This window comes from Triturus cristatus, chromosome 6 (assembly GCF_964204655.1).
Source record: "Triturus cristatus chromosome 6, aTriCri1.1, whole genome shotgun sequence".
NCBI classification, from domain to species: Eukaryota; Metazoa; Chordata; class Amphibia; order Caudata; family Salamandridae; genus Triturus; species Triturus cristatus.
Genome location: NC_140589.1, coordinates 720916145 through 720933104, shown reverse-complemented (window position 1 = coordinate 720933104; position 16960 = coordinate 720916145).

Here is a 16960-nt window from a genome sequence, read left to right as displayed (position 1 = left end):
CTGGTCGCGGGAGACTTCAATTGTACTTATGAGCCTCTCACAACGGATGATTCTTCTGACCCCGGTGAAGACGATGCTAGATGGGGTATTCCAACCCTATCTATCCCCCCGATTAGAAAATGGACACAAGCAGCAATCCAGTTGAATGCTCTTACTTTGGAGTTCGGTTTAAGAGCTGCTAATGGCCGCACAAACTCCGATTCCATGGGAGCGGTCACATACAACAGAGACAAGCATACCTCAAGAATTGATTATATTATGCTTGATTTCTCCCTCTGGAGCTTTGTACGGGACATGATAGTTTTGCCTACAATTGAAAGCGACCATAATTCGCTTTCCCTTTCTCTTAAGAATCCCTGGCCTAATGAAGCGACTAAATTATCCTCCAGGTCGTCAGATACTATCTCTGTCGCGCCGTGCGGGAGGCGCTTAAAGTGGAAAATGGTCGCAGGGGATGAAGCCAAGCTTAATTCTATTAATGCAATGCTTATGGCTTCTCAAATTGAACTGGACATTATTGACCCAGCCCCTTTACATATAGAGAGGACAACATCTATCTTTGAGGGAACTCTGGAAACTATTGGAAACGTTTTAAAAAAAAACTGCGTGGGGAAGAAAACTGTAGTGCGAAATTCTAGGGGTAAGCAGGAATGGTTCACACCTGCCTGCAGAAAGGCCAAAACTATTCTAATCCAGGCTGTCAAAAGCAAAATTCAAGCAGAGGTTCAGGCAGCCAGGAAAAATTATAATGCATTCCTGGTACACGCTAAAAAAGAATGGGAGTCAGAGTATTGGTCTACGTTAAAAGAGGCTAGTTCCGGGAAGGATTCTAGATGCTTTTGGGAAATAATTAGAACCAGAAACAGACCAGACAACGAGCTTATAATTTGCAATATCACTAGCCAGGCTTGGACTACTCATTTTGCCAAATTATATTCCAACCATGATGGTGATATTGCCTCAACTCCGTCTCATCGAGAACAAGTCCAGTTGTTGGAGTGTATCAACTCTGTTGCCCCTTCTAGGGGATTCGATCATCCCGCCGGCAATTTATCCCCGCCTACTCCTTGTATTGCCCGAGGGCCAGAGCTGGTGTTTCATGCTTTTTCCATTAAAGAAATTGAACATGCAATTAGCTCCATCAGGCCTCAAAAAGCCGCTGGCCCCGATGGCATTCCTGGGGACCTGTTGCGCTTTGACATCAAGAAATGGGGGAAATTGATCCACACTCTCCTTAATGCCATCAACAGAGGTGCACCCATTCCCGCCTCATGGAAAGGTGCAGAGGTCGTACCCATTTTCAAGAAAGGGGCTAGGGATGATCCATCTAATTACAGACCTATAAGCCTCCTCGATGTAACGCAAAAGGTCGTCGGTAAGGTGCTGTTGGTAAGATTACTCCACTGGATTGAGGAAAACAGCATCCTTTCCGACCTCCAGGCAGGCTTCAGATCAGGTACTGGCACAATCGAACAGGCCTTTAGATTGTTGCTAGTGTACTGGAAGGTCGTGGTCCTGGCCAAGGGCAGTCTTTATCTCGCATTTATCGACCTGAAGACTGCCTTTGACCTCGTACCGAGAGCGACCCTGTGGAGAGTACTCACTGATTTAGGGGTCCCGTATTACCTTTTATCCATTGTCATCAGGATGCATGAAAACACCTATGCACAGATCAGATGGGGTAGAGATGGAGAAAAAACTGATAGAATTCCGGTGGAGAGGGGGGTTCGCCAGGGTTGTGTGTTGGCTCCCACCCTGTTCTCTTTGTATGTGAATGGTGTGGTAGAGCATCTGCTGAAAGATCCTGCAGACGAACCCTCCCTGGCTGGGGATCGTATTCCGACCCTCCTCTTCGCGGATGACACACTCCTACTCTCCAAATCCCCTATGGGCCTCCAAAAGTTATTAAACAACTTCCAGTCCTTTTGTGGAGAAAGGGGTCTAGTAATTAATACGAACAAGACAAAATTCCTTGTGATGAATCCACCCAAGAAACCTGTACGTCCTCCAAGGCTGAATAATGTACCTTTAGAGAGGGTGGATGTGTTTGATTACTTAGGCATTCGCCTCTCACACAACATGCTTTGGGCCCCCCATTTATGTAAAATGCTGTTAGCACATAAGTGGGTGACAGGGGCTCTCCTAAAGGAGCAGCGCTCTTGCGCAATTAGACCTATAGCCCCTCTTATGGAAATCTATGCAGCAAGGGGCGTCAGCTCCGCCCTTTATGGGTCTGAACTCTGGGGTTCATGTAACTCTGTGAGTTGGCAAGATCGGAGAGAAAGTTCTGTAGGGCCATTATGTCTCTCCCCCAGGGTACTCCTACGACCCCACTGATGCTTGATCTGGGCTGCCGCCCAATTGATGAGCTGGCGAAATTTCGCCCCCTATTGCTATGGGCCCGATTATGGCGTGTCCCGGAATTAGTAAAATACGCTAATGGCCTCTCTGAAGTCTTGTCACTTCCCGGATGGTACAAGATCAAATGGTTAAAAGACATGAAAACCCTCCTTTGCAATCTTGGTCTAAGTACAGCATGGGAAAGCAGGTCTTCCCCTCCGAAAGCTACGCTAAAAACTCTGTACTGGAACTGGATTGCATCCCAGCAGAATTCTAATCATGCCTTGGGCAGACTTACGGAGGATTTTCTGAGCTTCAAAGACCTGCCGTTCCGGGAACCTTACCTAGATGTTATAGAGAGACCGTTTGATAGGACCCTTTACTTTAAATTTAGAACTGGGACCCTCCCACTCTATGCCTTTACATCTGGCTGGAATTTCCCTGCACAGACCACAGAATTTTGCCCTTTCTGTATCAATAGACCTGAAACTGTAGCACATTTTCTATTTGAATGTCAGGTTTATGTACTCCCTAGAAACAGATGGCTCAAACATTTGTGCCGCTTGTTAGGCACCCGGAAGCACACTGAGGCCCTACGTATTTTAAGGTCTGACTCTCGGCCACTCTACGCCTGTGTCCTTTCCAAATATTTATCTTGGGCATGGCGTATCAGAATTAATAGGCTTAAAATAACTGTTTAATACGTTTTTACCTATTTATGACATTTCTCACTTTTTAATGTTAATATAATGATGATTTTTAAAGCTGTGATGAACAATTTTCTTATTGTAATGCTTTTATGATATATTTTTTATCGAAATAAAGCCTTGACTGACTGACTGACATTTTGCAACATTCTGCTCCATGTAACATTCCCTTCCACTAAATGTTATATTCAATAACTTTCTCTCCATGTAACAGTCCACTCCATGCAATATTCCTCCTCATGCAAACATTCCTCTCCAGGGAACATTCTTCACCATGGGTATGTGGCCTTCGTGGTGCATACTTGGGGCCAACTGCCAGCACTGCAGCACGTAATTGAACAATGCAGCAGATGAAGGTGGCACACCCCTAAAGAAGCAGTGACTTGGGTGGTAACCCCGATAAAGAAAAACAAGCATTGGTAATGCATCAGTTTCGGCTATGTAATGTATAAAGAGCTGTTTTCATCAATCATCGTCTGGGAGAAGGGGGCTCCCTGACAGATAACACGGGAGTGGAGAAAATGTGGCAGTTGCAAGAGCTGCCGACTTACGAGCTGGGGACCCCAGTTCGAGTCTGGGCAGCCCCAGCAACATCCTGTGACTCTTTGCAAATCACTTAATCCATCCAGATGATAAATTGTAATATAAATATGCTGCATTAGTAAAAGGCAAAACTTTATGAAAATATAGTTCCACCAAAGCGGATGTTAACAATCTTTTGGGGAGAGGGAAACTGATAAGAGAAGTAGACGAGGATCAAGGATTGGTAAATGCTGGAAAATATGCTACACCCAATAGACATGTAGGAAAGGTAAGTGGCACTCACAGGAACCAATGAGAAGCCAGGACAGAGAGGAGGTGGGATGTAAGTCCCTTTTAAGTTTATATTAAAAACAATAGATTTCACAAGCACAGCGCACGCACTGTGCAGGTGAAACCTAAAAAGGAAGCGTGAGGAAAGAGGGGGAGTGGCAAAATGATCACACGGAAAACACAGTGCCTAGAGTGAGAGTTGTATTTGCAGCTGACTAGTGGGGCAGCGTAATTTTAGTGCCCCATAATTTACTAACCATATGTTAATCAAATGAACTACCATGTTAATCTCTGTGTTAATAGTGGCAACATATTATTGTAACCAAGCCACATCTGTATAACTGAAGTATAATCCATGAGTTGCTTATGATATTGTGCAGGGGCGGTGCGTCCATTAGGGCGCTTGGGCGTTGCCCCACCTTTGAGGCATGAGTAGAGTTACAAGCGTGTCTGCATGCCTTTACTGCCGTCACAGTCTCTCAATCTCACTCACTCACCGGAGGCAGTCGGCTCAGAAGGGGGCGTGGCGGGGCAGCCGCAGCAGGAGTTCAGTGCAACTGCATTTACGATGATGAATGAATCAGGCCGTCGGCGGTCCGGCGGAGCGCACAGCAAGAGTGCGTGCGCATGTTCTGTTTAGGGCATAAAAATGATTGCGACCAGCCCGAACATGCGCACTAGGCTGCTCATTAGAAGAGCTAGGGTTGTTCCATGCCGCTCTTCTAATGAGCAACCTAGTGCGCATGTTCGGGCTGGTCGCAAACATTTTTAAGTCCTAAACAGAACATGCGCACTACTGCTCAAGCCAATCCTGGCGCTGCTGTTGGAGCAGCGACTGGATTGGCTGAGTCGCAGCCTCGCAGGCGGTACTTGCCACCAGCGTGACGTCAGAGTCTCCTCGTGTTCACTTGCTACCACGGGGCGGGTGACGGCCCGGGAACCGGCTGAACTTGCAGAAGCGGCCGGGCGGGCTCCAGCGGGGACCCCAGGTCTGATTGCAGGGTAAGGTTTTATTATTATTTTTTTATTCCCCTCTCCCCCCCGCGAGCATGTCAGCCGCGGCTGGGTGTTGAGCCAACAAAGTCGAGATTCGACGGGGAACCAGGTTCTGATTCTGATTCTGTGGCGGGCCTCTGGGCAATTTAGTTTACCTTTATCAGGTGCACTGTGACTGCAACCATAAATGTTTCTGAAGGCAGCTGCTAGGCCCTGCTGCATGTACGCGCACCTCCGACAAGCATTGCAGCAGCGTGTATTCTTCTCGGTGGGTGCCAGCAGGGCCTAGCTTCAGAAGCATTTCTATCTACAAGAAAAGTTATGTTTTTTAAGCTATGGCCCTGCTGGCTGGCACGCACCAAGAAGCATACACGCTGCTGCAATGCTTCTCAGAGGTGCTTCTCGGAGGTGCGTGCCCGCAGGCCATAGCTTCAGAAACATAACATTTCTTGTAGTTAGAAATATTTCGGATGCTAGGCCCTTCTGGATGTGGTGTGCCGTAATCCTAAACAGATAGAGCTGCCATCAGAGGCCCAGGCCTGGGGTGGGCCGGCCGGCTGGCGAGGGCTGGGGGAGGGACGGTTCATTGGCAAGAAAGTTGGAACACGACACAACAAGCCACGCTATGCGCGTAAAATACACCAATGCCACCTGCATGATATCACAGAACGTGTGACAGTCTCCTTAATATGTGCCTGTCCTAATAGAGAGAAATAATTATCTCGAAACAAGAGTATTTCGTGACAGTGACACTCGTACAAGACATATCTCACACTTCGGCATGCTGTTACCACAGCAAGTACACTATAATGGCGTCACGAGTACATTCCTAAAATATTTGAAATTCGTACTCCTATGGTCTATGTCAAGGTTTTAGATGCAATAATACATATTGCGATTGAAACAATGCGTGGAGCATTACGTCAGTACCCATATAGTGATTTATAATTTTACCACCTGTGCATTTCATGCGCTGATGTCGAATGTGTGCCGTTTTTTATACTTAACTAGTAGTGCAGCATAGTGTGCAGAATAATATTGTGTCATGATGTCTGACTGAAGCATAGGTCTTTTTCTTATTGCACCTGATGTGTCTTGAGGAGAAAGCTATGTAGCATTTTGAGAAAACACTCAAAGTTCTGGCACGCGCTTTACATTGTCTACATTTCCTTCGAATGCGAGAAAAGGGCAGAAAAGACCTTAGTAGGAATGACGCCGTGGATTATTTGAGGTAAACTAGCTAGGGGGTTGTAAGGTCTCAGTCAACATCCTGTGATTCAGGGCAATTTTAATAATCTCCCTGTGCCTTTCAAAAACTGGTGCACCACTGTGTGCCTGCACACAGAAATGTTTCTGAAGGCAGCTGCTAGGCCCTGCTGCACGCACGCGCACCTCCGAGAAGCATTGCAGCAGCGTGTATGCTTCTCGGTGCATGCCAGCAGGGCCTAGCTCCAGAAGCATTTCTATCTACAAGAAATGTTATGTACTGAAGCTATGGCCCTGCTGGCTGGCACACACCGAGAAGCATACACGCTGCTGCAATGCTTCTCGGAAGTGCGTGCCAGCAGGGCCTAGCTCCAGAAGCATTTCTATCTACAAGAAATGTTATGTACTGAAGCTATGGCCCTGCTGTCTGGCACACACCGAGAAGCAAACACGCTGCTGCAATGATTCTCGGAAGTGCGTGCCAGCAGGGCCTAGCTTCAGAAGCATTTCTATCTACAAGAAATGTTATGTACTGAAGCTATGGCCCTGCTGGCTGGCACACACCGAGAAGCAAACACGCTACTGCAATGCTTCTCGGAAGTGCGTGCCAGCAGGGCCATGCCTTCAGAAACATAACATTTCTTGTAGATAGAAATGTTTCTGAAGCTAGGCCCTGCTGGATGTGGTGTGCCGATATAGAATCAGCCACTACCTAAAAGAGGTGTTTGTAAGATAACTGGCAACACAAAACATAACCGAGACTAACTATTTCTTTCATGGTCCAATTGTTCAGACAGTCATGGGAGGTCCGAATTAACGACAGTTTTACTAGTCCTTGGCACAGAAGACCCTCGAAAAATATCTGGTATTGCCTGTGTCCGGTCTTGTCGAGCTTGTATACCAATTATGCATTATGTTGTAGGATATGAGAAATGGAGGTATCGTGATAGGCAGATCTTTAATTACATTTTTTTAAATGCATAGGAGTGTGAGATCTCCCTCTAAAAGTGTGTCACTTTTTAGGTCTGGCAGATTTTATTTGTCTATTGTGAAAGCCTATTCTGTACAATACCAATGCTTAGATTGCTTTAGGATGAGCCTGTTGCATTTTAGTGGTTGCCTTTCTTGTCAATTTAATTTGCCGTAGGGTTGTTCTGGCTCGCTCGCTACCCTCGCTTGCCACGGTGCTCTCCATCACAAATTTTACACCCCACCACTTTCAAATGACACCAGCCGCTACTGATATTGTGCATTAATTTAACTGTAGTTTCTTAATGTTGGTCAGTCAGCGAGAAGGCCAGACCCACTCAAGGTATTCCTTTAATTCATGGATTGTTCATTTCAAACCTGTTTCACGTCTCTTGTTTTCATTTCAACTGCCTCATCATCTTTGTTAGTTAGGGGAATGAGTTAGAATTTTAGCTTTGGACAAATGTTAGATTAGAAAAGTTAACTGAAACTTTGCAGTGATTTGTGCTGTGCATGGGGATGAGATAGAGCCTCACGTACCAGGTGGACCAGATTGCTGATTCTACAAGCATGTATCTTGATTGGTGTATTCGGAGGGAGTTGGTGAAGACGTTTCTGGAAATTATGTTTTAATACAATTGTGTGTTCTTTAGAATAGTTTAGCAGATCCTATCCTGACTTCGCTGAGGAAAGACCTTTCCCTAACTCTGCTGTTGGAGACCTCATATTTTGTAAGTTCTAGAGGTAGACTTTTAAACGTTTTCTGTCTCTTGCCCTGAACCTTAATTGGGTTTATCTGACATGGACACCTTCTGCCTAGAATTTCCCCTTGCTACTTTACAATCTTTATTTAGATTAAGGATTTAATCAATTATCTTCTGCAGTTTGTATTTGATTGATTTTCCTCTATATAATATACAATTTCAGATTATACAATAGAATGGATATGTACATGTTATTTGATAATCAGTATACCCACTGATTTAAGCTCGTAACTTTAACTAACTTTCTAATAAACCTTTACAATTTGAAACCATCCTCTCTGTCATCCCTGTGGAGCCAAATTGGTTTAATTGTAATTTAGTTTTTGTTGCTAATGCTAGCAACTTTCATACAGTTTCAGTTCATAATCAAAGGTCCATACAACCAGTGGCACAACCTTTTGGATGACTATACCAGGACCTACAGGTATATGAAAGTGCGCCAAATCAATTAAAAGCGACAAGGCTGGTTTGTCACTGAAATGTAGGGATTTAGAAATACTCCATAAAAGATTTAGAACTTGCCCAAACCCAGCACATGTCCTTGAAGCTAATGGTTCAGCTCAGAGTATCGCAAACACAAAGAGATGATGGACGGAGTGCTGAAACGTTTCAAACACTCACCCCCAGTCACAGATCTGGGTTGAATCCATCATCATTATTTAGCTCACTTTGCCACCCCAGTTCAGACACAGCTATATGCAACTCAGTCTTGACCCTGTGCCTCATGGGAACATTCTAGCCCGAACTGCCAAGCCATGTCTTCCCTGGACCGGAAACAAGCATCCTGGGACCGGTATCCGGCTAACAGCCCTCATCAGACAGGCTAGCTTGAATCCAGTGGCAAAGTGAGCAAGGGACCCACGTCTGGGCATACCCTGCCAACTTAGGGCGAACAAAGCAAACACAAAGAGATGATGGACGGAGTGCTGAAACTTTTCAAACACTCACCCCCAGTCACAAATCTGGGTTGAATCCATCATCATTCTTTAGCTCACTTTGCCACTCCAGTTCAGACACAGCAATATGCAAATCAGTCTTGACCCTGTACCTCATGGGAACAGTCCAGCCCGAATTGCCAAGCCATGTCTTCCCTGGACCAGGAACAAGCATCCTGGGACCGGTTTCCGGATAACAGCCCTCATCATCCAGGCTAGCTTGAATCCAGTGGCAAAGTGAGCAAGGGACCCATGTCTAGGCAAACCCTGCAAACTTAGGGTGAACAAAGCAAACACAAAGAGATGATGGACGGAGTGCTGAAACTTTTCAAACACTAACCCCCAGTCACAGATCTGGTTTGAATCCATCATCATTCTTTAGCTCCCTTTGCCAACCCAGTTCAGACACAGCTATATGCAAATCAGTCTTGACCCTCTGCCTCATGGGAACAGTCCAGCCCGAACTGCACAGCTCAGAGTATCACCAGTGTCCCGGTGGTTTTGAAAGCAGTTGCGTCGTCTAAGGAGTGAGTATAAGCAGGGCTATGCGTCGCTAATTGTGTGTGTTTATCGCCGTGTGGTGACTACTTTAGGTCTGAGACAGAAGGCTGCGAAGCTGGAGAGAAAAGCTAATGTGCTCCTTTACGTATATCACTTGTTCATATAAATGTATATGTACTTGTTGCTGAGAAGTTTAAGTTGTTATCGGACTTGTCATAGTCCAAGATCCTGGGATAGATAATACGTATATTTTGGTTTAACTTGTCTGTTAAGGTTTGTGGTACCGGTCCATGAGGTGCCATCAGCCGCACAATTGAGGTAGGGAACTGTCACTTACTGTTGTCAGTGTACTAATAGTAATTGGCGTTGGCAGATTCTTTGGTGCAGAGGACCAACTCCACTAGTCAGGATTATTTCCCACTAGTCGAGATTTCAGTTGTGGGTGCGATAACATCTGAAAAATTATCTTCCCTGTGAATTCCCATGGAGTGATAATTCCATTAGTGGAGCAGACAGGAGTTATTTGCTATTTGTGTTTTGTTCCCTGTTTTGTAAAAGTATTTGCTTGTACAAAGTTTATTGTAAAAGACGGTGAGCCACTGAGAGGTGCTGCAAGTAAGTCATCAAGTGCTGTGCTGGTATTGGACAGTTGGTGTGTTTGCGGCACTGGTATTGGTCATTTCATCATCATGTGCCAAGCTGTGATAGGTAAGCATAGAGAGAGCCGCACTGGGATTGGAGGCTGGAATTACTACGTATTACATTATGATTTGTTGGGAACTACCGCTTATTTAAATCGAGATTGCTGATTTCAGTTGCCTGGACTAAGCAAAACATTTTTGGGGAAATTGAGAGATTTCCTTAGAGGTAGGTGATGTAAGTGTCCCCCATTCATGAGGGCGAGTAAGCTCCTCTGAAAGGTATGCCAGGTCATTGCATGGCAATCAATGTTGGGCTCCACAGGTACATTTGACTTAACCGATGGAACAAGATCACTAAGAAAGAAGGGGCCTTGATATTTCCCTGATACAGTACCATCAATCCAAACATAATAAAGAACTTGAGATGAGTATCACATGGCATGGAACCACCACCTAGACCAGCACATTATGAGGCTTTGAATGAATGCTTGGGAGATTGCAGCACATGCAAAAGACAAAGAGAAGTATTAGAATCGAGTTAGAAAGACACTTCATAGTTGGATGGATGCAAAATGGGATGCAGAGCAGCAGATGTAGGACAGATATGATTGACAAAGTTAGAATGTACCCAGTACTAACGAATGACACACCGAAAAGGAAGAAAGCACAGGAAGAGAAAGATACAGATGTCCCCCGCAGGACTACTACTGACAGTGACTATATTGATGACTTCTTAGAAGAACTACTGCCTTTCCGACCACCCCCGTACAGTAAAGTTTAGTCTTATGCCGTTGGTCCTCCAGCCAATGGAAATAATGCGACTGCACCCACTAACCCAGTTCAAGATCAAACAGGAGGACCCCTTCTGACAGACACAGTAGTGACATCCCCATTTGTGGCAGCCCCAGTTAAATGCCAATTCCAATAGTAACTGCCCCAATTGTGACAGCCTTGACTTCGACTTTTCCCGTTGTGACTGCCCTAATTGCGACGGCCCAATCTCAATAGCTTCTTGTGTGACAGCTGAAACCCACATTGTTCATACTGTCCCTAGAGCCCAGAGTTCACAAGTAATTGTATGAACCCCTAGTACTGTAGGGGGTGTGGTTGCCCCAGACTCATCTGTGGTGTTTACGACACCTGGTAACCCACGTGCTACTAGGTGTTAAAACTAGAAGCAGGATCTTGGTTTGAGGAAACTTCAGTAAGGAGTGGAGAAACAAACAAAATTGATGACAGTCCCATGGCTCAAGAAGCCCCAAGACCCTTAGATGTGGCTAGGCTAAATGTGGAGTTGAATGAACTCATTAGAGAAACCTGAATTCAAGATATTTAGATGGGTACTATGAAGAGGAATTCCTGTTCTTAGATAAGGGAGTCACTCAACATGCTGTAAAGGCACATGAGAAGCTAACAGAATTGGCTAACAAATACAATTTTGATTTGTGTAAAAGTCAGACTTTGCAGAAAAAGGTTTGAGCACATGTTATCAAGGATATGCTCACACGTTAGAGGAGTCCTGGGTTGAAAACTAGGCATGGGGTGAAATTCTGCTCCTCTCGCGGAGTTTGGAGAGTTTTTCCCACTCTGTGCTGCACAGAGAGCGGAGTTCTAAAAAACTCCATGTAGCAGCGCGAAGTAGAGTTTTTCCTCACCCATTGTTCGCCAACGTTAAGTTGGTGAGTGAGGAAAATCTTACTCCAGTTCACCTCCCGGCGAGATTTCTCAACATGGGCGGCCGTGGATGGTTGCTACTGATGCAGCTGAGTTTACCAGCTCTATATATACATACACACAACACTCATGTGGGCCCATATACATTCATACATTCAATGAGCTAGCAAATATCCACTGGTCATCAATTTTGATTTACCTCAGAAAACCTTTACACCAGTATTCTTACCATTCCTGTCTCCTAAGTAAATGTACGTTGTCAAAAGATCTAGTAGTAGTTTAGAATAGGGAGGAAATAATAATAATACATTTAACCTTTATTCAAAGAACCACAGACTCAGTAGGAGTTTTAAAGGTTTATCTGAATTAATACTTTTGTGAGTCAAGTCAGAATACAAGTAGATACACCAAATTCTCCAACAGGCAAGAGTATACAGTTAGCTTAAGATCATTATTAGCTAGAATCTTTATGATGACAGTACCTGAGGAGAGAAAAGAACAGAGAGCAAATACGAAGCACAACCCCACAGAGCTATATTTACGTAGAATCGAGTGAGGACCTAGACATCGGAGTATCAAGGATTCAGGACAGGTTCAGGACCGGGAAGGTGATCTCTTCTAGTGTAACGCCAGCGTTACACCCCTCTCTGGTGCTACTCTCTCCGACTCGGGCTCGTCCGGACCCCTTGCTAGATGTGCCTCCTCGGTTGTTCCGCGGTTTTCCCTAGTGTTGGATTCTTCAATCAGATTGCAGCAAATTCGGCCAGCATCTCAGCATAGCATCAGCATAGTAGGTCAAGTGTGTCTAACTAACTGGAACTTACCTCTGTTATACCAATTCAAATGTATGATCCACCCCCAAATGTTTCAATTCTATGTACACCCTCCAATTTGATTGGGCCAGGCAGTGGGGTGAGGACATCACACCATATTAAGTGCAATAACTTTCTTTAGTTCTATTGTCTAATTCCACGCTCCTTAATTTTAATACCCACAAACTTTATTCCCACAAGCATTTCATATGTGGATCGATAAATCTGTAATACAATGTTTCGGCTTCTTCCTCTCATATGGTCAGAAGTTGATCTTCCCATGTCCTTGCTGGGCACATGGGTTGGCAGCCATTCAATGACTTCATTGGTCTCAGAGCAAGAATGTAGGACGCATGCGTACTTGTCGCAAAGGATAGGGACATCGGTCACCCTCCAAGGCCCAAATACGAGCTATTAATAAGGTCAGAGAGAAACATGTTAGAATACAAACTTAAATGAATTCACTGTATACCACTTACTTCTACTCTAACCCCATTTACTTAATATATTCTTTGCATTAATGGCTTAGTAAAACTTGCATAGGTTAGTTTCAGCACGGCATGTGTGTTAATGTGAGGGTTTCAAGCAGCCATGTCAAAAGCTATTGCACAGCTGTAAAGATTTCCCACCAAGCGACAGGAGACATCATACTACGTAGATGTAGTAGACACATGCGCAGAAGAGTTCCCGCGTTTTTGGCAGCCATTTTAAGGACACTCGGGTTACTGGTTAGTAGAATACATAGGAAAGCTTCCCCTAGATACAATATGTAAAGTGTAATGCAAAATTAGTACTCACAAACATGTTGATTATAATGTTACAGGTTATGTGAGAGAATTGCAAAGGAGCAAGTTTCTTTATACACGAAACCTTGCTCCATCACCACCACTTGCGTTGAGAAACCTTCAGCTCCCGTTGAGGAAGCTGCCACTTGAGTAGAACATCTATCTAAACAGCAGAAAAAAGCAGCGCCCTCCTGTACTGCGCATGATGCCCTTCGCAGTGATTTTACAGCGCGGGACAAACACCCAGCACAGTGGAGTTTTTTTTTCTCTTCACGGAGTTTCGCAAAAGTGAAACTCCACAAACTCTGCCCAGGGCTAATGAAAACACATGTAAGAGAATTGGTAACTAGTATACAGAGATGGAGTAATTTGAATAAGATTAGAGATAAGTGGATTCAGAAGGAAAGGAGGAAGAAGTTAAAAGAGGATTCTCGAGGGACAAGGAAAGCAGCCAATCGACAAGATACTGACACTAGCGCTTTCCCCTCAAGAAAGGTACACGGAAGGGAATATGTGCCCTGGAGTTGAGGTGATCGTGCTACATTTAAAATCAATTCCCAAAATCAAGAGAAAATCCTGATTTGTGAAATACACAGGTTGAGAGGTTTGTGAAAATTTCAATGGTGTTGTGGGAAGATTTAAATACCGTTTTCAACATTGTGGCTCCTAGTGACATGTGGGTTGAATTTAGGGCTGCAATACAGTGGCCGAACGGCGAGCCCCCTAGGGTACCCCTGATAAATGCTCCATTTCCTGAGGTCAACAGAAAGAGATAGGTTGAAGATAAAGCAATCTACGCAGGAAGCTAAAGGGTCAGTGCATGTCTATTATGAATGTCTCCTGAAGGTATTCAGGCAGCATAGCAGGGTTGAAAACTCCAAAAGAGGTAATTTGAGCAATTTTATGTCCCAGTTTGTTCTTGGATTACGTCTGGACATTACCTTTCACATTCAGCTGAATGTGATTGGTTAGCAGGGTAAAACGTTAGATGAGATACTTTCGTACACAAAGTATTGTAGTAATGAATTGGAGATGAAACAGAAGAAGCTCAAGGAAAAATTCATGTTGGCCCAGATGAAACTTGCATAGATGGGATTAAAAAATGGACAATACTTGGGCAATGCAGGTTACAATCCGTTGTATTTCAATGTGGAGGACAGGTGGTGCAAAACAGGAATGCTAATAAACAAGGTAGAGGTAGTGGTGTTCTGATTGACCTGGGTACTGGCATAAATGTGCCAAATCTTAAAAGGTCCAATCAGTGTAATTATTGCAATAAGTTGAAAGACTGGGAGAGGGTGTAGGCAGAACCCTAATAGAATGTCTGATGTAAGTCAAATGCATAATTCTAATCCAATGCAGATGCAAAACGTACAGCTGCAGAGACACAGAACCCTAACATTTCTCAGACTCCGACGATGCAGGTGCCCCAAGCTCTGATGGTTCAACAACCAATGGGAAACCCGAGGTTCAATATAAACCATGCCCCCAGACTTAATCAAAATCCTTGCAAAAATCATGCCAGTTTCTAACAGTTGCCGGTCTTCGATATCTCAGAAGACTATAGATCTGATCAATCCAATGACGATGCCTGGTGGGGAGGAAGATGGCGTACTTGGTGCAGTTCTTTAGGTAGACCAAAGTGGTGCATTCGTAGAAAGTGAGCTGAATGGCCACCAAGTGTCCTTTTTCATTTACAATGGTGCTACTAATTCTACTGGTTAAACAGTGGAAGCCCCAAACCTACCCCACCTCGGAAAACAAATCCAAGTTATACGTGTTGCTCACAAACAGATTGTGAACCCTGTGTCGGAGAAGGCACCAGTAAAAACAGGTTCCTTTGAAGAAGACCATCAGTTTGTGGTATGTGATTCAAGTCTGACCAACCATTTTGGCAGACACTTATAATGTAAATTAAATTGTGTAGTTTACTGTACACCAGAGAGTGTTCAATTTCAGACCCATGATGAGGATTTCAAATTGGCTAAACAGAGGATGGATGTTGGGCTGTTTCCTCTAATGGCCATAGATGATCTGCCTCTCGATCTGAAAGATTCAATTAAACCTAAATTCTCTGATTTCTCACACAAAGATATTGGACTTATAAAAGGTGCACAACCAAATACAGATTATCCCCAACACCTCAATACATTCTCTCACAAGAAACAGTGGCTAGAATTTCTCCAGCACTCAAGTCTATGATTCAGCAAGGGATTTTGAAAGACATTTGGAGAGTCCATTTAACTCCCCTGTTATGGACCTGCAGAAACCTAGTGGCTAGGACAGAATTGTGCAGGACCTTAGAAAGATTAATAATATGGTTTTCCCATGTTGTTCTGTGGCACCTAATCCTGCCAAAATATTGTTCCAAATAGCCTGTGAAGCTGAGTGTTTCATGATGGTTGATTTGTGTCCAGCATTCTTTTCCATACCATTGCACGAAGAGAGACAGTTTCTCTTCGTGTTCCAGATCCAAAATAGTATTTTGGCATGGTGCCGATTTCCACAATGGTATACAGAGTCCTCTCGATTTTCAACCAGAGCTTGAAAAAGAATCTGAAGGCATTGACGTTACCAGGAAACTCAGTTCTTGTACAGTACATTCACAATCTTTTAGTGGTGTCAATGTCACATGAATCATGTAAGCAAGACACTATTGCCTTATTGAATCATTTGGCTACCATGGGATAATGAAAGCATTAATGCCTTCCTCGAGCTGCGAGAAAGTGTTTGTCACATCTGCCTTTAAGAATGGCAGATTACAGTAAGGAGTTTTTCTTGTATTGCAATGAGAGGGAATGGTGTGCTCTCTCAGTGCTCACACAAACACATGGTGATTCCTGAAGGCCAGTGGGCTATTTCTTAGACACACTTGAGTTAGTGGCAGCAGGGTTGGCTAAAGTCAGTGGCAGCTGTAGGTGTCAGCATCCAGCAGAGTGAGGGCATAGTAATGGTCTATCCTCTTTTAATGATGGTATCCCATTCAGTAGAGGTGCTCCTTACTCGAACAAAGGCACAACATTTGACTAATAGCCACCGCATATGATACGAGCAGGTGATCCTGGCAGCAGACAACATTATGTTGAAAAGGTGTGCTAGTTTGAACCCAACTACATTGTTGGCTTTGCCGGAAATTGAAACAGATAGGGGAAGTTTAACATGACTGCTTTGATGTGACTGAAATGTACACCAAGCCGAGACCTGACATTAGGGATAAACACTTTGCCAAGCCCGATTATTTATTGTTTATGGACGGATTGTTTTTGAAAGATGAAGGGGGAAATTTGAGAGCTGCCTATGCCTTCTGCACCTTAGAAGGTGTGGGAGCAGCCTCTTGGCTGCGTGAAGTAACCTTTGGCCCAGTGGCTGAATTGGCTGCTCTTACTAGAGCTTTCAGTGTTTCAGACTAATTGAAAGTTACCATATACATGGATATACAGAGTGGTTTTGGTGTTGTTTATGACTTCGGGCAGTTATGGTAGTCATAGTGGGGATCTATGACATCTTCTGGGTCTTTGATCTGGGACAGTAATTATGTCATGAGACTGCTGGATGCATTACAACTGCTTCTAGAAATAGCAGTCGTGAAGTGCACAGCACATAGGAGGAGAAATATGCTATAGGTGGCAAGAACTTGTCCTTGATTTCTTAATATTGTCACAATATTCCCTCTTGGATCAAGAATGCAGTGAAGTTGTAAATATGGTGTTAATTATTGAAGTACAATACAGTAAAGCTGTTAATATGGTGTGATTATTGAAGCAGGGTAAAAACACATTGTTTTAAATCTCCTCCAGAAAGGTCCAGGATGACTCAG